Source organism: Aedes albopictus, chromosome 1 (genome assembly GCF_035046485.1).
Source record: "Aedes albopictus strain Foshan chromosome 1, AalbF5, whole genome shotgun sequence".
Taxonomy (NCBI): Eukaryota; Metazoa; Arthropoda; class Insecta; order Diptera; family Culicidae; genus Aedes; species Aedes albopictus.
This window is the reverse complement of record NC_085136.1, coordinates 138,570,897-138,596,737: the sequence shown is the minus strand read 5'-3', so window position 1 is coordinate 138,596,737 and position 25,841 is coordinate 138,570,897. Positions and strand designations below refer to the sequence as shown.

At 39.7% G+C, this 25,841-nt stretch overlaps 1 non-coding gene across 1 annotated transcript; it reads right to left on the bottom strand.

Moving 5' to 3' along the window:
• Positions 1-15,224: 15,224 nt before the first annotated feature.
• Positions 15,225-15,296, bottom strand: Trnat-cgu (transfer RNA threonine (anticodon CGU)). Its single transcript has one exon. It is a non-coding gene; the product is annotated as a tRNA-Thr (tRNA).
• Positions 15,297-25,841: the final 10,545 nt, after the last annotated feature.

Genomic DNA, 25,841 nt, shown 5'->3' with positions numbered 1-25,841 from the left:
TTGGGGTCGCAAGCGTATACCAAAGTCGTGAGCGAGCTGTGAAGGCAACTCTCCACGCGGTGAATATAAATTTCATTCACGCTGTGGAAAGTTGCCTTCACAGCTCGCTCACGACTTTGGAATGCGTGTGCGACCCCAATGTTATTCGGCAAACTTTCAGATAAAACTAAAAGGTTAAATTCATCCATACATTGTTTTTCGATAGCATGCTTCTGAACTGAGATAATAGCAAATGAATGTAAATTTTTGCAAATGAATGGTTGCAACCTTGATGTTAGGCAAGCACAATGATACATTATGTTCATAAAGTTGATAAAACTTCTCGAATTTCCAGCGGAAACTCTGGTGAAATCTAAGGAGCATTTACTGGATGATTTCAATGATCATAAAAGCGTAACAAGTCATAAAACAACTGCTATAAATGTTTCTAGCAACCTCTCAAAATAATTTTTGAGACAATTCTTAGAATAGCTACTATTAAAAGTTCATTCAGGGTTAAAATCACAGATATGTAACAACTTTTGTGAAAACGAGGCTCAACGTGTTTCTTTATTTTTAATTCTCAACGAGAAAGTAAAAAGTATGGTTTAAAGGTCCACTAATTAAATTGTCTCCGATTTATCTTTTTTTCTTAACAACGCAAAATAATCTTGAATAACGTTTTGGAAATTTGATAAAAATGCCACTTACACTTCTATGCATCAGGGCCTCTTTTATGATATTTCAATGGAATACTGTTAAAGACATTTCAGGGAAAACCTAGGATCAGTCCCTTATATAATTTCTGATGAATTTTCCTATGAATTTCTAGATTTTCTTAAAGAAAACCCAACAAATTTGTAACCAATTTGTAGATGAATTTATTTCATGTAAAATTCTTTAGATTTCTTCAAAAGTGCACCAGGATTTTTCCGCAAGAAGAATCTGCTGTTTTCTCGAGAAGTCTTTATATTTTGCCAGGAATTTTGCTTATTACAGGATTAGAATCACACTCTATGATATTTCTCTAAATAAATTTATTTCGAAATTCTTTGTAACATTAAGGCTAAGGGCAGGTCAGAATTGACGAGCAGTGCTTGAATCTGAGTGCATGTGAAAAATACGATCAGTTATCAGCGCCAATGAACGCGCAAAGGGGACAAACAAAAACCAAACCAACTGCTACCGCTGTACCTCATCGGTCGCCTGGCTTGTGAAGCAAACTGACTGGAGATCATTCGTTCTTACTTGCTGTGACGAGGGAGAACCTGTGGAATGACTCAGTGGATTTATTACTTACCTTACCGGTCAGGCTAAGGCCGTGGTGGCCTCTGCTGTACATAGTAGCCACCTCCATTCCACTCGGTCCATGGCTGTTTGTCTCCAGTTCCGCACTCTGCGTAGGGTCCGCAGATCGTCTTCCACTTGGTCGACCCACCTAGCTCGCTGCGCTCCACGTCTTCTTGTACCGGTCGGATGACTCTCGAGAACCATTTTAGTCGGGTTGCTATCCGACATCCTGATGACGTGACCCGCCCACCGTAGCCTCCCGATTTTCGCGCTATGGACGATGGTTGGTTCTCTCAGCAGCTGACGCAGCTCGTGGTTCATTCGCCTTCTCCAAGTCCCGTCTTCCATCTGCACTCCGCCGTAGATGGTACGCAACACCTTCCGTTCGAAAACTCCAAGGGCGCGTTGGTCCTCTGCACGTAGGGTCCATGTTTCGTGCCCATAGAGGACGACCGGTCTAATCAGCGTTTTGTAGATAGCTAACTTCGTGTTACGGCGAACTTTATTCGATCGTAGAGTTCTGCGGAGTCCAAAGTAAGAACGATTTCCTGCCACAATGCGCCTCTGAATTTCTCTGCTGGTGTCGTTGTCGGCGGTCACCAGTGAGCCCAAGTACACGAATTCTTCAACCGCCTCGATTTCATCACCGTCGATATGAATTCGGGGTGGCGGGCGCGGTGATTCCTCCCTGGAGCCCTTTGCCATCATGTACTTCACAGTAAAACCGCTCAGCACTAAAATGTGTAAGCCCTACTCATAAGTGCATAATTTCCAGACCACACAAAAATGTGTTACAGTTACACATTTTCAAAAACAGCTCGTACACTCGTCTAGATGCGAAATGTTGATATTTTTTTTGTTTTCCTAGGTCACTAGTAAACCTAGCTAGATTGCTGTACAAATTTTTTTGCGAATTTAACGATTTTGCGGACACAGGAGCTGATTTTGTGAATGTGCAAGGGTTACACATTTTTGGTGTAGTCTGGAAACTATGCACTTTTGTGCTGAGCGGCGTTAGCGTGTTTGTTTTCGACACATTAATGACTAATCCGATTCGCCTGGCTTCACTCTTTAGTCGGATGTACGTTTCAGCTCCGTTAAGCAGCTGAACGGACTTCGTGAAAATCGTCCCACTCGTGTTTATCCCCGCTCTTCTTATTACACCCTCCAAAGCAATGTTGAACAGCAAGCACGAAAGACCATCACCTTGCCGTAACCCTCTGCGAGTTTCGAAGGGACTCGAGAGTGTCCCTGATACTCGAACTACGCACATCACTCGATCCATCGTCGCCTTGATCAACCGTATCAGTTTATCCGGGAATCCGTATTCGTGCATAATCTGCCATAGCTGTTCTCGATCGATTGTATCATACGCCGATTTGAAATCGATGAACAAGTGATGTGTGGGCACGTTGTATTCGCGGCATTTCTGCAACACCTGGCGGATGGCGAACATCTGGTCCGTTGTAGCGCGTTCACCCATAAATCCAGCCTGATATTGCCCCACGAACTCTCTTGCAATCGGTGATAGACGGCGGCATAAAATTTGAGAGAGTATCTTGTAGGCAGCGCTTAGTAGTGTGATCGCGCGGTAGTTCCCGAAATCCAACTTGTCGCCCTTTTTGTAGATGGGACACACGATACCTTCCATCCATTCCTCCGGTAATACTTCCTCCTCCCAAATCTTGGTAATGACCCAGTGTAGTGCTCTCACCAGTGCTTCTCCACCGTATTTTAGTAGCTCGCTTGGTAGTTGATCTGCCCCAGCGGCTTTGTTGTTTTTCAACCGGCCAACCTCCTCCTCAATCTCTTGAAGGTCAGGGGCCGGAAGTCTTTCGTCCTGTGCACATACTCCTAGATCTGTTACCACGCCACCTTCGGTACTTACAACGTCGCCATTGAGGTGCTCATCGTAATGCCGCCGCCACCTCTCGACCACCTCACGCTCGCTCGTGAGAATATTCCCGTGATTATCTCGGCACATGTCGGCTTGTGGCACAAAGCCTTTGCGCGAGCGGTTCAGCTTCTCGTAGAACTTTCGTGTGTCCTTAGCGCGGTACAGCTCTTCCATCGCTTCGCGATCTCGTTCTTCCTGCTGGCGCTTCTTCATCCGGAAGACTGAGTTCTGCCTGTTCCGCGCCTGTTTGTAACGTGCCTCATTCGCTCTCGTACGGTGTTGCAGCATTCTCGCCCATGCTGCATTCTTCTCGTTTTTCAACTGTTCACATTCGCCGTCGTACCAGTCGTTTCTGTGATTCGGAGTCGCGAAACCTAGTGCTGTAGCCGAGGTACTACCTATGGCGGATCGGATGTCCCTCCAGCCATCTTCAAGTGTAGCTGCGCCAAGCTGCTCTTCCGTTGGTAGGGCCACTGCTAACTGCTGCGCGTAGTCTTGAGCCACTTCTACGTTACGAAGTTGCTCGATGTTGAGCCGCGGCGTTCGACTTCGACGCGTGGTGATAACTGTCGAAAGTTTTGAGCGCATGCATACAGCGACTAAGTAGTGATCCGAATCTATATTCGCACTGCGGTATGTGCGGACGTTGGTTATATCTGAGAAGAATTTACCGTCGATTAGAACGTGGTCGATTTGGTTTTCTGTTTGATGGTCGGGTGATCTCCAGGTGGCTTTGTGGATATCTTTGCGGGGGAAGAAGGTGCTTCGGACCTACCATACCACGGGAGGCTGCAAAGTTTACGCATCGCTGGCCGTTATCATTCGATACGGCGTGCAGGCTGTTTCGCCCGATTACCGGTCTGTACATTTCCTCCCTTCCTACCTGCGCGTTCATGTCGCCGACCACGATTTTCACGTCACGCGGCGAGCAACCATCGTATGTTTGCTCTAACTGCGCGTAGAACGCTTCTTTCTCGTCATCGGGTCTCCCTTCGTGTGGGCAGTGGACGTTAATGATGCTGTAGTTGAAGAAACGGCCCTTAACTCTCAACATGCACATCCTTGCGTTGATCGGCTGCCACCCGATCACACGTTGTCGCATCTTGCCCAACACTATAAATCCTGTTCCCAGTTCATTGGTGGTGCCACAGCTTTGGTAGTAGGTAGCCGCTCGATGCCCGCTTTTCCACACTTTCTGTCCAGTCCAACAAAGTTCCTGCAACGCCACGATGTCGAAGTTGCGGGGATGTAGTTCGTCGTAGATTATCCTGTCACATCCTGCGAAACCTAGTGACTTACAATTCCATGTTCCAAGTTTCCAATCGTAGTCCTTATTTCGTCGCGTGGGTCTTTGCCGATTGTATCGAGTCGTATTTTCTCCTATGTTATTTGCAATGGGGATTTTTACGGGTGGCTTATTGGGCCTACGCCAACACTCCTGTCTCGCCGGAGGGCCATCGTGCCAGTTCTGTTTAACGTCCCAACCAACACTGGGACGACCACGCTGATAAGGCTACCACCTTGGATTTAGCTGGGCGTGGTGCAGCGTTTCTTACTCAGCCGCTGGATGCCAGAACAGACGCTGTTTGAGCCGCACCTTCTTGGTGAACAGACACTCGGATCGTACCTCCTCAATCTAGCTGAAGTCAGAAGGACAACAGTGCCCAGGCTGCACTACCAGCTAAGCACACAACTCAGTGGATTTATATGTTGCTCAAAACTTGTAAATTCATAATGTTGTTGGTAAGCGAGTGTTGGATGTGATTTAGTAGTCACATCCATCATTCCCTTACCATATCGATTTAACGGGACAAAAACCAAGTAGATTCATTTCCGTTTACACCGAAGAGGCGAAGAGAAATATTCCGAGAGCCATACGCCACTGAACCATCCCACAGTAATATTTTTAAATGCTCCTGCTTCTATTTGCTTCAGCAGCATAATAGCCAATGAAGGCTTCGGGTTGAAAAGCGTTGGCCAAAGAGCAGTGGCGATTCCTTAACCTCAAATTTACCTGTTCAACGAATGTAATTTCTTGTATTTTCTCAACAAATTGGCCTGTAATTAGTAGAAAATGACAAGAATAGCCGTTACCGTCCATTATCAATTTGATCAATTTTGATGCTGAATTCTCCACAAATGCAAATTTTAGGGTCGTTGAACAGGTAAAAAGTGAGGTTACGAGACGCCACTGCCAAGGAGGAACAAACTTTTCTACGTTCGGAAAAAAACGCGTCACTTTTCAAGCACTGTTGGCGAGGGAATATATGTACGCCTAAAGTGTTGCTCAGAACTTCCAACAATTTATCTGATTGTCTTCTGTTAGTGTAATCTGACACCAATGTCAAACAGTGTATGGATAAAAATGTTCTACAAGAAATTTCTCCGATTCTTCTACGAACTTCTACAAAACATCTTCAAACATTTCCCGGGGGAAATAAAGAAGAATATTCAACAAGCACTTTTGAACTGTTTATTCTAAAGAGTTTCGGATTTCATAATTCAAACAAAGAACTGGTTTTCTGATATGTACTTCCACTTCTTGCTTATCTTCTTCCTCCTGATTTTAAAACCCTAATGTAACATAGCCGGCATCTCATCGCGCTTTGAAGAAATTTCGTAAATAATCCTTAGAGAAGTTCTGAAGAAATATCTGAAGAATTCAGAAGAGATTGCTGAACAAATCTTTTTTTTTTTTTTTTTAAGAATGAGAAACCCAAGAGGTTTCTCCTCGGGTGATGTGGGGATCAACCCTCGGGTGATGTGGGGATTGACCCACTAAAAACTCATTCTCTCTCTTCCTTACCTTCGCGTCATTCCCTTTAGGGATGACTTTGAGAAGGGGGGGGGGGGGATACCGTACATGAGTACACTCTAATAGTAAGCGTTCCACCAGCTACCACCTTAAGTTGTTCACTCTCCCCTGGAGGCTCGGGTCCTGGCTAGTACTTAGACTACCCGTTGAACTCAAGGTCCTGGATGGGGAAGGGAGGCCAACTCAACAAGCTGTTGTTCGGCTCGCCATATGAAACCCCTGGAAGAACGGAAGACGTGATCCTTTGAAGGAATCTTGAAAAACGTTACTGGTGGTTTTTCGAGAAAATCCTTCAAGAAATCTTAGGACGTATTCATAAAAGAACACAATTCCCAGAGTTTTACTGGTTTTCCCCCGGGGGATTTTGCAGAGGTTTTCGCTCTGATAAATAGTTCTTTCCGAGATTTTTCGGTGTTCTTTCTAGATTTTTGAGTTAATGTACAGCGCCTAAGAAATCTTAGAAGACATATTAATAAAAACTCGTGAAAAAATCCCTGCAAGGATTTTGAAAGGAATCCCAAAACTAGCATCAAGAATCTCAGTACAATTTTCGGTAAGGATTTCAGGAAAACCTCTGGGAATAATCCCGCGAGAATCCGTAAACAAATTCCGGTGGATCAATGCAAGAAATCTGGTAAATAAATACGCGAAAAAACCTGAATAGTTTAAAAAAAACGGGAAGAACTCTATGAGAAATATCAGCAATAGCTTCAGAAGATATCCCAGAAGGCACTCCAAAAAAAATTCGAGGAAACTTTTAGGTGAAACCTCAAAAGAAATCCCGTGAGCAGTGCTGAAAATTTCATTTCGTCATACCTAAATTCAACCACCTACAGCTTTTTTTAGAAGCTAAACCTGAGAGTAAGGCATATGAAAAACTTGTGCGGCTAGATCAGTTCTGCAAGAAAGTCACGGAAAAACCGCTATTTTTCAAAAATTTAATGTAAATGTCACGGGCTACCTTTGAAAAATGCCAAATGATATTCACCGTGAATATCATTGGCATTTTTCGAAGGTAGTCCGTGACATTTACCCTAAATATTCGAAAAATAGTAGTTTTTCCGTGACTTTATTGCAGAACTGGTATAGCCGCACAAGTTTTCCATATACCACATTCTCAGGTTAAGCTTCTAAAATGAGCTGTAGGTGATTGAATTTAGATATGACGAAATGAATTTTTCAGCACTGCCCGTGAGAACTTGTTGCTGGAAATGTTCCAGCCGAAACTCCTGTAGAAATCTAGTCAGAAACTCTAGATGAAAGCATACGAATTTTTTTTAAGGAAATTACAGGAGTAACTTCGATAGAAATCCCGGGTGGAACTCCTCTAGATTCGTGAATAACTCAGTAAAAATCCTTGAAGGAGCTTTAGTGGAAATCCCAGGAAAAACTCCTGGGAGAAATTCCGGGAAGTTTTCCTGGGGAAATCCCAAGACGAATACCGAAAGGAATCGTGGAAAATATTTAGGAGGAATCCCGATAAAAACTCTAGGAGATATTCCACGACCACATCTCCGATATATCATGGCAGAAACTGTTGTGGAGATCTCGGGATAATTCATAGTTAAAATCCCACGAAAATATCTTTCGGCAAATCTCACGATGGACTGTGGTAACCGGAAAAACCTCTGGAAAGATGTTCTGTAGAACTCCCGTGAAAACCTCCAGGAGAAATTGTTAAAAATTCAAAAATTGTGGAAAAATGCTGACAGGATTTCGAAATCCAGAAATCTGGAATCCGGATCTTCAGGGGGAATTCAATAAGGAATACCAAGAAAAATGGCGTGAAAAAAATCGAAAGGAGTCCTGTTCCAGGAGATATTTTTGAAGAACTTCCAGAAACAAACCAGATGGAATTTCTGGAAAAATCTTTGTAGTGGAACTTATAGATTGACACACGAATCTATGCAGGAATCCCTGCAAGAATGCTGAGAGAATACTCTGAAAGAATCCCGGCAGGGATTGCCCCTGAAGAATTAGTGGGAAGAATCTTTGAAACATTTTCAAGATAAATCCTAGCTCAAGACCCGGGAGAAATCCAAGCAGGAATATCTAGGGGAGCTCCTAAACAAATCTATGTTACCTTGGGAGAAATCCGTAGAGAAACATTAGGAGGAATCCTTGGGGGAATCCCAGAGGGAATCCATGGGAGAGTTTCAGAATGAATTCTTGATGAATTCCTATATCAATTTCGGAAGTAATCTACTGAAAATCGCAGAAAATAATCTATGCAATAACGTTCCCGGAAACTCCCTGGTTAAATAAGGATAACTGCTATGATGAATTCAGAGATACATTCTTGAAGGAGTTCGTGCTAAAATCCTGATGGGAAATACCGGAGAACAACCTCGGGGGAATCTAGATAGGTTGCGAAAAGAATCCTGGGGTGAATCCGAGTTGAATCCTGTAAGAAGTTCCATGAGTCGTGGGATGAATCCCTGTTGGAACCTTCGAAAACATCTTGGGAGAAATTCCTGAAAAAATTTCCGACACCTCTGAAAGACGGCTAGATATACCCGAAGCGTTAAACGTGCAGGTATTAAACAAGACCATGCTAAGGTAGACTAGTTTGATTTCGTTTTCCTTGACTTCCTTGGACATTAGAGTATTGGTACAGGAAGGTAGATTGTGCCAATTTACAGAAGGATTACCCTTTTAAATTCGGCGTATAAGATACTGTCACGTGTGCTGTTCAACAGACTGGGACCTTTTTGAGGAATTCTTTGTTGGCGAATACCAGGCTGGTAAGGGTCCATCAACGACGGATCAAATGTTTAACCTGCAGTCGATTCTAAATAAATTGCAGAATCACCATCTTTTCACTGATTTTGAAGTAGCGTACTACTGAGTGAAGAGCAATAAGCATTGGCAGATAATGGCAGAACATGGTTTTCCGGCGAAACTAATTGGGCTGATACGCGCAACACTGGATGAATCGAAATCAAGTATTCGGATCGCAGACGAAGTGTCTACCTCGTTTTTGACCTTGGATGGATTGACACAGGGTGATGCTCATTCAAATTTACTGCTCAACATTGCACTCGAAGGAGCAAGCGATTTGGTTAGGTGTGCAGATCATCACGAGATCGCACATGCTCCTCGGCTTTGCGGACGATATTTATCTCATCGACATCGGTCGTAGGACACTGGAGGACGCTTATGCTCATCTAAAGAGAGAGAGACAGCGAGGATTGGCTTGACGATTAACTCTACCAAGGCGAAGTACATGATAGCGAGTAGAGACAGAGGCAGGCCTAGTGGTGTTAGTTCTGAGGTACTGATTGATCGAAGTTGTTGAAGAATTTGTTTATGTTGGAACGTTTGTGACATGTGACACTGACGTTTTCCGTGAAGTAAAAAGGCGTATTGCAGCTGCGAATAAGACCTTTTACGGATTGCGTAATCAGTTTAGAGTAAAGTGACCAGACGTCCCGGATTGTGCGGGACAGTCCCGGATTCAAGCTAGACGTCCCGCATTGTAAAGTGTTCCGGAAATGTCCCGGATTTGAACAATCGCTAAAATATGTTTTTTCTTGACAGATATATCTGACTGATAAAATCCCAAGAGAAGCATGCCAAAGGCTACTGAATTCGTGGAAAAAATAGTATTACTTTTAAAGCGAGCATGAATTTTAGTTGGATAATCTAAATGAATTCTTGAAAGAGTATTTTGAGTAATGCATGAAAAGTTCCAATGAACAAAGTGTAATTGCGTTAGATACAAATCATCCAGCGAAATACTGAAAAAAATGCCTTAGTAACCTCTGAGGGAAAATTCTCGAGGGACATTGTTGATTTTTTTTTTTCAAAATTTACTTGCTACAGTCCCTTCAAGATTTTCTTAAGCAAGATAGTTTGAAATTCCCACCAGATTTTTCCTGTTTTTTAAGGGTTTCTTCGAGAACTCCTCCAGCTATTCACCTAGGAATGCCTGAAAAGAATCCTCAAGTTTTTTTCCCAGAGTTTTCACTGACTCTTCGTTTGCATGGATTTTATGCATTTTAAGATTTCTGTAGGATTCCCGTCAACAGGGGATTCTTAGAAATGATCAATAGAAGTCAAAACTCTTTCCTAAATTTTCCAGATCTCGAAAATAATACCAAAAGAAATCTTCAGACAAATTTTGATTGTACATTTTCTAACTAACATTTTAAGGACAAATGACTTGGGATCGCAGTTTAACAGTTCTCAAAAAGTAAACGTCTGACGACAGTATCATTTTTATTTTGTTCACTTGAAAAACGCTTCAAATAGAAAGAGCTGGCTTTGTTTTCCACGAGATTTATGTGCCTCAAATCGTGAGAAGTTATGAAAGTCGGCCATTATGGCGTCCATGTTGGGATTCTAACAAGCTTGTAATTGAAACATCCGTACTAACTATGCAGGGGCATCGTTTTTTAATATCTTTTTGTTAATTTATTGGACACTTTGGTTTAAAAACTAATTGTTTTAATTATATATTCGTTGTCTAGTCATTGTCGTCGTTGTCGTAGTCATTTATTTATTATCATTTTAAATTTAACAATTATTTTAACTTCTCTAATTGTTCGCCTGCAACCTGTATTTGTTTTTTTAAGTTTTTTTTTTAAATCACTGAAAAACTTACAATTTAAGTTATGTAAAACTGTCCGGCATCAGTACAAAATATATCTGGTCACTTTAGTTTAGAGGCTGTATTTCTAGATTCTTTGGGCAACCTTTAAGAGGAATGTAACATGAAAACCATTCGGTCATCTCTATTCTCTACGTTAACATTTTCACACCATCGAAAAAAATCTTGCTTCTCACGAACCAGAGCCCCGCGAGTGGCAGCTAAAAAGATCAGGACACGCGGAAGGATTTCTTCCACCTTCCATTTGGCGCGCGCTCCTGCCTCCTCACACGATAATGGTTCGACACAAAAGAGTTTCCTTTTTGTATGCACTTTTCGTATCTCCTCACGGTTGCCACAGTGGTTCCCCCTTTGGTCACACATTCAATAATTTGACGTGAACGAAATTGCAATATCATTTGAATGATGGTTTGTTTAATAATTTGGAAACATTGTTCAATAATTGTTAATATCAAATTGAGGCTCGGAGTTTCTCCAAGAGGTATGCAGCCCCCACTCGCATAACAGTCCCATCTTTGCTGGGTTTCCTATTCATATGGGACTGTAATGCGAGTGGGGGCAGTATTGGCAGAGATAGAAGTTTTTAAATAGGCTTGTTAAGGTGAATATATATAACGAAGCCACCCCTCGAATTTTCAAGAGCACAAATCTGATGTACCAATTGATAGATTGTGCTGAAAAGTTGATCGATTGGTTACCACCAGCGGATGACCAATCGATCAACTTTTCAGTGTGGTGAGACATTTGGTTCTTCAGATTTGTGCTCTAAAAATTCGAGGAGTGGCTTCGTTATATATTCACCTTGATTATTATTTTAACATATAACATAGAATTAGTTGTTTGTATTCGTTTTTATATGTACAGATGAAATCACTCTTTATTATAATGGTTCAGAGATGAGCCAGCCTAGGGCTGCAAATCTCTTAAATAAAGATAATAATAATAATAATCTTTATTATAAGAATACTATTCATTATCATGTGGCGCTGTCCATAAACTACGTAGACTAGTTTTTGGCCATCTCAGACCACGCCCCCCTAATCCTAGTAGACTTTTGTTCATACAAAAATTTCGAAATTTGTATGGAGCGTAGACTTTGGCCAGACCCCCCGTCTCCCCCTAAGAGTTTACATAGTTTATGGATAGGCCCTTTGAGAAGTGTGCTAATTTATGACTAGCTGGCGGGAGCTCCTTCTGGGATTCCTCGGTGAGTTCTTCCCTGGATTTCTCCAGGATTCCCACCAGGAAAACCTTCTGAGATTTCCCCAAAATGTCTTCCGCGATTTTTTCAGATATTTCTTCCAGAAGATTTTTCTAGGATTCCTAAAGGAGATCCTTCGAGGGGTTTATTTAGGATTCCTTCATAAATTCCCTCTTGGATTCTTAAAAAAAAACATCTGAGATTCCTAAAAAGGTTTCATCTGGGAATACTCCAGGTTTTCTTTCTGGAATTCCTCTAGGAGTTCCTTCACGGAATACTTTATGAGTTCTTTCTGGAATTCTTTCAGAATTTTCTTCTGAGATTGATCTGAAGTCATTTCTCGAATTCTTCCAAGAGTTCCTTCTAAGATTCGTCCTCCTGAGCATTCCTTCTTGATGATGATGAACCTGGGCTTGTTAGGGGAATATCTGTAAGTAAAAAGAAAATCGTGTCGAGTCAATAACAAGACACTGAAGACGAGCTTACAGTTGAGGTCGAAATACGTATCTGTCAAAGGGTGCAAATTTTTGGTGGAATTCAAAGGAACAGCACTTAACACGATTTTCTTTTACATTCCTTCTTGTGAAATTCCTGTAGTGTTTTTTTCCAAGATTCCTCCACGAGTTTCTTCCGTGATTCACTCAGGTGTTCATTCCGAGCCAGAATTCTTCCAGGAACTTAACCCAAAACACATCTAGGAATTCTAAGTTTCTCCAAGAAATCTTTCCAAAGTCTTGGGCTAAAAATCTCATTAATAAAGAAATAATAAAAACTTTTCCTAACATTTATCCAGGATAAGGAACTCCTAATTATTTCTGGAGCTCCTTCTGCGATTCATGAAGGAGTTCCTTCGGGAGTTCCTGTTTGAATTCCTCTAAGACTTCCTTGTGTAATTCTTCTCGGAGAAGCTCCTGTAGGAAGTCCTGTAGGCATTTCATAAGAAACTCATGAAAGAATTCAATATAGAACTCTTGGAGATATTCCGTAAGCAATTCCATAAAAGCTTCCTGGAGAAATTTTATAATAAACTACCTACTAGTTTTTTTTTTTAAACGTGAAAGATTACAGACAAGAATGGGAACACTCACTTGCAAAGAATTACAGTCACTTGCTGTTTTCTCAGCTCAGAAGCGTGCAATCAAGAAACCAGACTTTTGCCTTGTGATTTTGTCTAAAAATTTGCAGAATAGAGTAGGGGTCGCACACGAATACTGAAGTCGTGAGGGGCCGCGAAGGCAACTCTGTAAATTAAACTCACCTACTGGAGAGTCTTTTATACAGCTCTGTCACGACTTCAGTATGCGTGTGCGACCTTTACTCTATTGGGCAAACTTTAAGACAAAACCTCAAGTTGTCCATTCATCGTTTCTTGATTACAGAATGGATTTCTGGGAATTTTTATCAGATAGATCTGCAAGAACTCAAACAGGAACTGCTAAAGTTTTGTCGTAGAAAAAACTCCTGCAGAAATGACGGAAGGAACTTCCTGAAATAACTTCTGGATGGATTTCAGAAGGAACTTCTTGAGAAATCTCGGGAGAACTCCCGATTGAAATCCTAGAAGGATACTAGAACAATCTTCTGTTGTATGTTTAGGAATTGTTGATTTCGGGCAGAATCTCAGTAAAAAATCTCAGGAGTTCCTCGTGGAACTCGTTGAGGGAGCCCAGAAAGAACTCTTAAATGAGTCCCAGAAGGAACTACTAAAAGAGTCTTAGAAATAATTCCTAGCAAAATTCTAGAAGGAATTTCCGGAAGGAACTACTGGAGAAGGAACCCCGGGTTTGACTGAGAGAAAAATCCTGGAGGAAACCCAGAAAGAACTGGAGTAATCCCAGAAGGAACTCCTACAGGAAAACCATAAGGAACCCCTTGAGTAACCCTAAAAGGAACTCCTAGAGGAAGCACACAATGAGCTCCTGGAAGAATTTAGAGGCGAAGTTCTGGAGGAATTTTAAAAAGAACGGCTGGAGGAACCCCAGTACAAACTCCTGGAGGAGTTTTGGGTGGAGTTCCTGGAAGAATCTCGGGAGAAATCCTGAGAGTAACTTCTGGAGTAATCTCGGAATCAATTCTGGTTTAAATTCTTGGAGGGATGTCACAAGGAACTTTTGGTGGAACCTCAAAAGAAAATTCTGGAGGAAGCCGCGAAAAAACTTCTGGAGAAAAACTCGAATGAAGTTCTGAGGATACCCTGAAAAATCTAAACAACCTTTAGGATTAGCATTAGCATTAAGCAAGTCGCATAAATTCGTAGGGGGTACAGCCCTGGATTGCATCCTTCTTGTCCGTTATCAAAGCACAAATATTTGGGACTAATCTCTGACTCTTAGACAAGATTGACGCAATCCTCCAACGGTCGACTGCTGTCCTGGCCACGTCCTTGTGACTGCTGAGGAATGGGAAAGGATGGTTAGTTTTGGACACCTATGAAAAATGTAGACAACTCTATGATCTCTCAGGCCTAGATGTCACGGAAATTTGAATGTTAGTGGAAGAGCTTTTAAGGTAACAACCTATACAAAAAAGCATTCTTGGATTTATCATAAAGCTATTGAATCAATACCGCCCTAATATGAGACTGAAACCACTGTGGGTCGTCGTCTTTGGCAAAAAAAAACCAACAGACCCCACCAAATCTGCGCCGCTGCGCTGCTTCCTAACCAACGAGTAATGGAGGGGGTGAGAAAAAAAGGAAAAAAGGTGACTGTCACGCGAAAAAAAGCAAACCCGCCAGAGAGAATAGAGTGGTTAATTCGATAATATATTCATTGGGGAAACAATTCAATCCGCGCGGTCAGGGACCGTCAAATTTGCATATCGCAGCTCTTAGTTCCTTCGCGCTATGCTGCCATCATCCGCCCGGACGTAGTTCCATTAGGTGGAAGAGCTTTCGCATTGCCAGTTGGATTGGGAGCCTTCTCTAGAGATGGTGCGAGGGAGTTTTTCTAGTGCTGGAACTTAACTAACCTCCGGCACGTAGACTTTTTGAAGTGTGGAAATGGCAATTAATAAAAATGGTTATGATGTGAATACATTTGGACGATGGTTAAGACGGTCATTACGCGGGAAGTGTCAAATGGTTGGTAAATCCACCGCAATGAATGTTAAATACAAATTAAGGATATAAGTCAATTATCAAATTCGTTATGGGTTGAATATTGTAGAATCAATAATTTTGTTTGACATGTAACTCTTGAAATTTCAAGTGATAGCTACGTTACCACTTTTTTCAGTGTTCATGCTATTTTCAATACATATCTACATTTTCATACAGTTTTTGTTTAGTCAAAATCGTTCATAAATTCCTCTTAGATAGCTCTCCACAGTCCAGAAGTAGACAATTTTCTATTTTGTATCAAACGTGGTTGTTGCGTAAACCTGTATACAACAACAATAACACCTCACACCCCACCAAAAAATATCACGTTGCCTCCTGTGAGGATTGAACTCACGACCGCTGGTTTACGAGACCAGCGCTCTACCACTGAGCTAAAGAGGCGGAGACGGGAGGAGGTCGTTCCGAAGCCTAGCGCTGGAATTGTTCCACTTCAAAAGCAAATCTGGTCGAACAAATACCATTCGCTAATTTGCCAGGCAGAAAAATAAATCCCATCCAGCTACGCAGCAGCTAAAAGGGAGAGCAGTAAATTAGAAAAGGGAAACGCGCACTCACACACTTTGGAACGCCGCACCACATTCTGACTGGATCCGATGGCGACGACGAGTTACTCTGTACGGTTGAATAGAAGTGCTGAGAAGCGCGCGAATGCGTCATAATACCACCGGTCGGTTCATGCGAACGCAAGTGTGGTTGTTTTTCTTTTCCTCTCGGAGTCGTTTTGTACTGGTACGAGTTCAAATAATTCTTCATTACACCAACAAAGCTAGCCATGAAAATGTTTGACAATTCTCAGGTCATTTTGACAGACCACACACATGCACGAAAAAGACGGGTAATATATTCTACTTTATCGATCTTGTTGCCGTCCTTTTCATGTTCATGTTACATCTGTCAAAATGACCTGAGAATTGTCAGTCATTTTGAGGTTAGGTTCGTTGGTGTAATGAAGAATAACAATTATAGATTGATATGCCTGTATGGTGGTGATGGCGAAGACCAACGGTCGTGTGTGGAGAAGAATTTTTGTCTGGCATGTGACGAAAATAAAAATGATAACAATGTAGAAGGCTCGAATAGGAAGAATAGGCAGATGAGTGTAGGGGAGGTGTGGGTAAAACGACTCTAGCGGGTAGATTATAGCGTGAGCAGCTTTAACTTTTTTCTCACTCACTTTCGTAAACAAATACATACGAGCAAGAGAAATATGAAACAGGGGGCACTTGACCCCTCTTATATAGCTCTTTCTTGTGTTTATTAAACTATCTGTGGGATATTATAGGCCATCGTTACTGTTATAGAGCTTAGTTGATAAAACAACCACTATAACATGGTGGGTTCGTTTTAGATAGTAACGTCACACAGCCAAATAGGATCCATGAACCTCTTAACTCTCAAGGGTCACTTCACTACCCTTCATGTGACTTCATGTGCTAATTTAGGTCATCCAACCTCTCATGGACTAAACAACTTTATATCTACATTTGCAATGCTAGCCTGCTATAATGACACATAATGGACCATATTTACTAATATTCTTCTAAGACTAGTAAACATTGTTCTGTACCTTTGAGACATTTAAGGTTGTTCAAACTTTTATGAAACTCATTTTTTGGTATCTGCATTCATTGTAGTCATTATTTGTGCTACAAAAAGTTACATTACCTAGTCTAACCCACTCAGATCCGTGAACTTCTGTGAAATTCAGAGTCATTCCAAAATGACTTACAGATATTTCAGTATTACTAAACTTCCCTACAACTAAGAACTTCCAGCTAAGGTGAAGTTATGACGAAACCACATCTCGCGTACAAAACTGAAGGCAAATGTGGGACACGACCGAAGATAAGGACTGCAGCTACGAACCGAGTGTTATTGTGGTGAAGTATGGTTGATTCAGTTTTACTATAATTGTTATTAACGCTAGCTAAATAAATGAAATAGATACAATCATTAGGGTTGGTAATGTTGTGCAACTCAAAACAACAAAAGGAAATTATTACGGCTGTAGACTCCAATATGTCCAATATGTATATTGCACGATAGTGTGTACGATGCTGAATGTCCTGAAGCTATGTTATAGTCTCTGATTCTAATCTGTGAACTCCAGTAAGTATAATGGATTTTACAACATTAACTCTATATAGCCAAAACAGAAACTTCAGATGCTGTAGATGTTAGATTTTGAACATCATAATAATTTGGTGGATGTTCTCCCAGGTGTTCTGATGATGTCCATTTAACATTCAGAAGATTTTCTGGACATGGCAGATTACTTACCGAAGCTTTGTATAATGAAAACAGTTACCGTTACACCCATAGACCTCAGGATGTAATATCAAGAACGGTTTGGATGATCTAGGATATCTCGACTGACCTGATTCTGTCTATTGAACTTTCAGAAGCCTTACTAGACATGATAGATTACAAATCGGAGCTTTTTATAATGAAAGAAGTTACTGTTACACCCGTAGACTTTAGGATCTATTCTCAAGAACGCTTTGAATAACCTAGAATATCCAGAAAAAAAATATTCTGCATCAAAATTCACTCTTTTTATACTGTTGAGCACCAAGACCACATAAATACGTAGAAAAAACTCTATAAGAACGCTTGGAAAAATTCCGGCTTCCAAGGGTTAAGTCAGGTATAGAAACATTAGGCCGTCCCTATTTTTGCAAAAGTTGAAAATGTTAAAAGTTTAATATTGCAAAACGATCGTTTTAGCCAAAAAACCATCATGACAAAATTTGAAGTCCGTATCTCAAGGCTAAGTGGTCCCCCACGGGGCCTAAAGTTCTCAAAAATTGTATGGGGTCAAAAAAAACATGAAACTTTTTCGACAAAATAATTACACTATTCTACTAGAATCGGTGATTTTAGGACCCTGAAGGGCCAAAAATGTGCTCAGAATTGCGATATCTCTTTTCGTTTTTGAGTTATCGTACAAAATATGGGAGGTTTACTCAGGGATTTCAAAAAATGGTCAAAATGTTCAATTTTAGGTAGTTTTTCGACAATAACTCAGAAACGAAAAGAGATATCGCAATTCTGAGCCAATTTTTGGCCCTTTAGGGTCCTAAAATTATCGATTCTAGTAGAATAGTGTAATTTTTTCGTCGAAAAAATTTCACGATTTTTTTTGACCCCATACAATTTTTGAGAACTTTAGACCCCGTGGGGGACCACTTAGCCTTGAGATATGGACTTCAAATTTTGTCATGATGGTTTTTTAGCAAAAACGATCGTTTTGCAATATTGAACTTTTAACATTTTCAACTTTTGCAAAAATAGGGACGGCCTAAGAAACATTGGTTTGTTCAATTTTTTTTCCTTTTATTATGTTAGGCAAACAATACAGAAAACCCTAATTAAGGCGAAACTGGAAGCATTTTCTCATTTTTTCGGTTTTTGATTTTTTATTAAATAACGAAGCAATATTTTCAAAATCGGTTTTCGTGCACATGTAGAGTATGGATCAAGGTATCTCCTGATTTTTTTTTGAGGTGGAAAATGTTTTCCATTTTAGCAAAAAACATTTTTTTGTGAAGTTTTGCTTAAAAATGGTTTCAGCAAAAACGAAAAACATTTTCCACTACAAAAAAAAAATCAGGAGATACCTTGATCCATACTCTACATGTGCACGAAAACCGATTTTGAAAATATTGCTTCGTTATTTAATGAAAAATCAAAAACCAAAAAGTGAGGAAATGCTTCCAGTTTCGCCTTAAGTAAGTACTTCTGAAGAAGTTCAAATGAAATTCCGGTGTGTCTATTGAAATGGATTATTTTCCATTTTTCTTTAGATTTCATTCATAATTCACATCTCTTTAGAAGTATGTTCAGAGATTCTTCCAGAAGGTTTTAGTGTACCTCCAGAGGGTTCTTCGGGGACTCCTACAGGAGTTTGTCCAGAAGTTTCTTCGGAAATTCGTACAGAATTCCTTCAAAGACTCATCTAAAATTCCTGTCAACGATTTCTTCAGAAATTCATGCAGAGATCTCATCCACAGTTCATTTATTCCATTCCTTCAGAAGAGATTCATCTAGGAGGTTCCAGGATCCAGGGATACCTCTAGGAGTTTCATCATGGATTTGTTTATCATAAGATATCACAGGAATACCAACAGGCGTTCCTTCTGGGATTACTACAGGAGTTTCTTCAGAGAGCATTTATCATTGCCTACAAGAGATCTATCAGCGATTCTTCCTGAAGATCCTTGAAGGATTCCCACAGGAGATCCTCCAGAGATCAGTAAAAAAGTTCCTTTAAGGTTTCTTTCTGAAGTTCCAGGATTCCTCCAGGTTTTTTTTCGGAAATTTCTCCTGAAGTTCCTTCTTCGATCCCTTCTTAATTCATGGGGATTATCCTTGGAATTATTTCTGGATGCCACATGAAGATTTTTCAGTAATTCTTCCAGAAGTTCTTTTAGAGATTTTTCTAGTAGTTCTTTCAGGTATTCCTACAAAAAAGTTCCTTCAAGAATTAATCCAGATGTTCCTCAGAGGATTCATGCAGAATCGTAGTTTCTACGCAAAGATTGAACCTCCACAAGAAAAATGCTCTTGTATGACTGTAGTTGTTTGTATGTTTTTGTATTTTGATGTAATTAAGCCCTAACCTGTATAGAACTTACGAAAAAGATTACACAGCCCATTGAAACGTCGGGCGTCGGCAAGATGTTTTCGTTTCAATCGCTCAACAGACTGAAGGCCTAAAAAACCCCTGTAGTTCTTTTAGGGATTGCTCCAGAAGATCTTTCAGGGATTTCCCCAGTAATTCCAGGAGTATTCAGTGATGCCTCCATATGTTTCATACGGAACTCCTTCAAAAGTTCTCTTAGCTATTACAACAGGAGTTCCTTCAGGCATTCCGCCAGATGTTTCTTCATGGATTCTATTAGGAGGATTCCGGGATATCTTCTGGATATCCATTAGGAATTCCTCCAGAAGTTCCCTTTGGGTTTCTTTCTAGAGACCCTTTAGAGATAAGCCTAGAAGTTCTTCCAGTAGTAATTGTTCCTGAAGTTCCTTCAGCAATTCCTACAGGAGTCCCTACAGGGGCTAGTCCAGAAGTTCCTTCTAAAATTCCTTCAGCAGTTTCTTAAAGGGATATGTTGAGGTGCGTGAAAATAAGGAAAAGTTTGAACTTTTGTAGAAATATGTAACCATCTGTTTTTCAAATTCTCGTTTTACGTCACACAGAGTACAATATTTAATGTAAAAAATCATCTTGAGAACATGAAAAAATAGTACCAATTACCAAAGTCAAAATATAAGAGGTTTGCCATGACTATGATTACAGTCCCGAAAGCATAAACTCAAAAGAAAACCGTTCTTAGACGACCTTGTGGTTGAACGATCAGAATATCAAAAAATGTTTTTAATTTTCAAACAGGGACGACTTTTTCAAAAAAAATATCGATTTTATCAGGCAAAAAATGTATGAAAAAAACACTGATATGATATTTTTAAATGTTGATCGTTCAAGGACACGACACATGAATAGCGAACACTCAAAAAAAAAATGGTTGAAATCGGTTGAGAACTGTTTCCGCAATAGTAGTCACCGCATCGACGTTTTTGGAAAAACATAATTCCGTGATACTCGACCTCAACATATATGTATAACCCCTTAAGGGATTTCTCGAGAAGTTCCTTTAGAGATTCCTCCAGGAAGCCAACACTTTCAGAGATTTCTTCCGAGGTAAGTAACTTCAGGAATTCCTTAAAGTGTTCTTTCAGGGATTCTTTTAGGACATATTTTCAGGATCTCCTTGAAGGATCTTTCATGGGGTTCCTACAAGACTTCCTCCAGGATTTCTCTCAGGGATTTCTCCTGGAATTTTTTTTAGGATTCCAGGCCTTCGAGGATTTCTCCTAAAATTCCTCATGGAACTTCTGCAGGAGTTCCTCCTGGAATTCCTTCGAGGATTCCCTTGGGGATTTCTTCTGAAATACCTTCTAGGATTCCTCCTGGAATTCTTTCGAAGATTTCTCCTGGATATTCTTCGATGATTCCTCTCGGAAACCCTTTGGGGATTTCTCTTCGAATTCCTTAGGAAATTTCCGCTGGAATTTTCGTGAGGACAGCTGCTTGGAGATTGATTTATTTTCGGGACTCCTACAGGAATTCCTCGGGGACTCTTCCCGGAATTCCTTCGAGCTTCGAGGAATCTTCTTGGAATACCTTCTGGAATGTCTCTTAAACTCCAATCAGGGATTTATTCAGAAGTTTCTAAAAGAGATTTTGGGTTTCGTACAGTAGTAGTTTCTGCAGGGATTAGTCCGCGAGTTCGTTCAGAGATTCCTCCAGAATTTTCTTTAGGCACTCCTCTTGCAGTAACTTCTAGGCTCTTCCGGGAAATCCTTCGGAGACTCCTAAGTCTAAACAGTGACAATGTCGCACTTCTGAAGCTATCAAAATAAAAACTGTATCAAAATCGATACCCGTCAATAGCAATGGAGTAATGCGTCATGTCTTGGATTCCTTCAGTAGCTCGTGCTACGGATTCCGCCTTATTCTGCGGATTGCTTCAGATTTCTTAATGGATTTTTTCTGAGAATTTCTCCAGCAAATATTTCATAAAGTCCATTAAATAATTTAGGAGTTAAGTGTAGAATTAGCATTTAAGTTAAAATACACGTTAATAAAAATGAAAAAAAAATGTAGGGGTTTAGTCTGGAATACAGGATCTCAAACTAGGATAGGGATTTCTTCAGCAAGGAGGGCTCCCTGAAGGAACTTCTGGATGATTTGCAGAAGGAAGTCCCAAACTTCCCAAAAGCAACTCTTGGAGCAGTGCTAGAAGCAACTACTAGAAGATTTCTAAAAAAAACTCCTCGAGAATGATGACCAGAAGAAACTCTTGAAGAAAACGCATTAGAAATTCCAGAGACGAATAAAGTTGGAATGCAGCAAAATCTTAGTATTCAAAATCGAAATTCCAAAAGGAACTTCTACTGCGCACAAATACCAAAAATAACTTCTGCAGGAATCCTACAAAGAACTTGTGGAGACATTTTTTGATGAGTCCCAGAATGATTTTTTGGAAAATACCAGAAGAAACTCTTCAAAGAATCCGAGAAGAAACTCTTGATTAAATCTTAGAAAAACTTTTGAAGAAATCCTGGAAAAAGCAGAAAAAGCAGAATTTGAGGGATTTCAGAAAATAATATTGGTAGAGTTTTCGTAGAAAATTCTCATGTAGGAAACGCGGAAGGTAAGTTTTTGGAAATCTCAAGAGCAGCTCTTGGATGAATTTCAAAAGGATGTCTTGGGTAAAACTGAGAATGATTTTCTTAGTAATTTCCGACTCCTGGTGAACTCCTGAAAGAATCCCCTAAGGCCGAACTGAAAATCGTGGACCGTGTTGACAAAAACTGAACATGGCGTTCGGCCAAAATGGTCCGGAATTGTGAGTAGTAACGCCAATAACGGAAAACCCACTTATCGATAGAGTAATCCTTGAAGAAACCTCTAGAGCGATCTTAGAAGAAATCTCTAGAAGAGGAATTTATAGACCTGGCTATATTAATCCCGAGGAAAATCTATAGAGAAATCCCCGTTTTCTAGAACACGAAATTCGCGAAACAAATCTATAGAGAAATCCTTGATGGCGAATCCTTAGAAAAATAGCTAGAGAAATTCGTAGAAAAAATCCTGACGATTTCCAAGAAGATTTTTTTGAGAAATCTCTGGAGAATCTAGGAAAATCCCTCTAGAGATATTTCTAGAAAAAAAAAACTAAAGAAACTAAATGGACGATCGTTTCTGAAATTCCTCGAGGGTTTTCCTCGGAAAGCGTGGTTACTAGTTGAAGAATTTTCAACTTTATTACGAAGGTCTACGAAGAAAACATCCCAAATCAAATCGTCATGTTACAGATTATTTCAGAAAATCTTCCAGTGGTTCCTCCAGAAGTGTCACAAAGAATTATTTAACTAAATCTGGCATGAATTGCTTCACCAATTCCCCCGCGATTTTTCACAAATCATTTCAGAGATTGTTTGAGTAATTAGACCAGGGATTAGTTATTTTTTTCCGGATGTATATTAAGAAATTTCTCTAGGGATTCGTTTAGAGAATTTCTCTAGGAATTCGTTTAGAGAATCCTTTAGAAAATCTACCAAAAATATCTTCAGAAATTATTCTAAAAAAATCTTCGGAAATTTGTCCGAGTATTCGACCAAAAAATCCCTCGTGGATTCCTTCAAAATATCTTTCATAGATTGATTCGGAAATTTCCTTCAGGGATTTGTTTAGAAATTCCTCCTATACTACAAATTCCACTAAAAATTCCTCCAATTTTTTTTCAAAAAAATATCCATGAATTTGAGCCGATATTCTTCTACTGATTCTTTTAAAAATTCGTTCAAAGAATCCTGCAGAAATTTCTTTAGACATTTATTCAGAAATTTCTCTAGAAATTCCTTTAATAAAGCTTTCAGCAATGTTTTCGGAAACTTTCCCAGAGTTTTTCAGAAAATGTTTCAAAAGTTCCTTCAAAAATTTGTACTGGGGTTACTTTGGAAATTCTTCCAAGAATTTCACCAAAAATTCCCACAGCAACTTCCAAATTCTCCAGAAATTCCACTAGGGATTCCTCCAGAAGCTTCACAAAGAGTTGTGTAAGAAAGTTGTGTACGAATTTCTGCAGACATTTCTCCAGGGATTCTTTTAAAAAATCCATCAGAGATTTACCCTTTTTTTCGGGACTTTCCTAGACTTTATTTCCGAAACATTCTTCGGAATTTACTTTAAGCATTCTCTCAAACGATACTCCAAGGATTCAATCCAAAACTTTCTCCGAGGTTTGCTGTAGAAACTGCTCCAGGGATTTTTTTTATTTTGCAAATCTGAATGTCAGAAAATCTCCCTGGAATTTCTTTAGAAATTCCTCCAGGGACTCTTTTTAAAAAAATGTGAGATCCATTCGGGAATTTTCCGCAGGGATTCCAATAAAAACTGTCCTAAGGGCTCCTTTACATTTTTTTCGAGAGATTCCTTCAAAAAATTCCCCATGGCTTTTATTATAAATACAACTAATAATTTCTTCACATATAGGGTCTGGGACCATTTGGGCAGGAGCACCTATTTTGGGCACTTGCTGCTATAGCTCAGTCAATTTTGAACCGATTGACTTGATTTTTGAGACACGATCAGATGCGCACAGTATCTAGCCATGTTCAAAAACTCAAGTCAATTGGTTTGAAATTGACTGAGTTATAGTAGCAAGTGCCCAAAATAGGTGCTCCTGCCCAAATGGTCCCAGACCCTATCTCTTGATTTTCCTCCAGGGATTTCTTTACAAATTTCTCCAAGGATTACTTTAAAAAAACTTTCACAGATTTTTCGACAATCCTTGAATGGATCTTTGCTGAAAACCATCTAGGGATTCATTTAAAAAATCTTTCACGAATTCCTAAAAAAATCTCCCAGATATTCTCAAATAAATTCTTCTAGGGACTCCTTTGGAAGCTCCTCGTAGATTTAGTTTGAGAAATCATCCAGGAAATCCTAAAGAAGTTCAGTCAGAATCCTTTCATGTATTTTCATAGAAATTCCTCTAGAATTTCTTCTAAGCGTACCTCTAGAAATTATATCTATGGATTCTTCAAGAAATTTAAAAAATTATTCAGAATTTATATTACGGGACCTCTTTCTTATTTTTTTAATATCTCAAAAGGTTTTGTTAGGTCAGGGGTTTCCAGGTGTTTCTTCAGGTATTCCTCCTGGAATTTCTTCAGAAAATTCATCTATGGATTCTTAAAATATTCCTGTTTTTTTATAGAAATTCTTTCAGGATTTCATTTAAAATTTTGTTCAGATTTTTTTTTTGTAAATTCCTTCTGTAATGTCTTCAGCGATACTTTCGGAAATATCTTTAGAATTGTTTTTAAATATTCCTACAATTATTTCAGTCATTTCAGGAGGGATTTCTTCAGAAGTTTTTCCAAGGATTCTTTCAGAAATTGTTCCAGCAGATCCTTCAAGAATTGCTCAAGCAGTTTCTTTAGAGATTCCTCTAGGGATTCATCCATGGAAATGCACCAGTGAAGGGGGCGCTAAAATCGCGGAACCTTGACTAACTTGATCTGATTTTACCATGACAGCACTGGCGAATAATTTAACACACATCTTATCAGTAATGTGCCGAAGCTTTACAATGATCTTTTTATGGAATTTGCTAGAAATTTTAGAATTCTATCAGCTGAGTACACGCCAAGATAGTATAAGTCATCTACCAAAAACATACACAATAATGGATCTTTTTTAGAAAATGATTCACGGATATATCAAGAATCAGAAATTCAGAAGTTCTTCAAAATTTTCTCAGAAGCTCCTAATGAATTTTCTACAAGGAATGCTTTAGAAATTCTACAAAAGATTAATAAGGAAATTTCCAAGATTTCTGCACATCCCTACAGATATTCCTCCAAGACATTTCTCTTCCAGAAATTGCTCCAAAGATTTCTTAAGAAAGTCTTAGAAAATCCTCCAAGGATATCTTCAGAAATTTTTCTACAGATTCTTCCAGAGATTCTTAAAAGGATTCTTACGGAAAGGCTGAATTACATTCTTACAGAGACTCCTGTAGAAATTCAAACAGAGATTGCATCAGAAATTCCGACGGGTATTCCTCTATGTATTTTTTTAGAAACTTATCCAGGATTTCTTCTAAGCGACATACATTTCTAAATTGTGTAACAACATCCGAAAATCTAATCATGTCGCCAGATATATATTGAAATTCTATACTTACTACAATTATAATACAATGCCAGGGGGGAAATTGACGTGTTACCTGAAATGGAAAGAACAATAAATATATCAATTAGAATCAATTGGCAAACAATACACAAACAACGAATTATTTACTTAAACCGTCTCGCCTGTCATATCGCTCTAATTATTCGGGGACG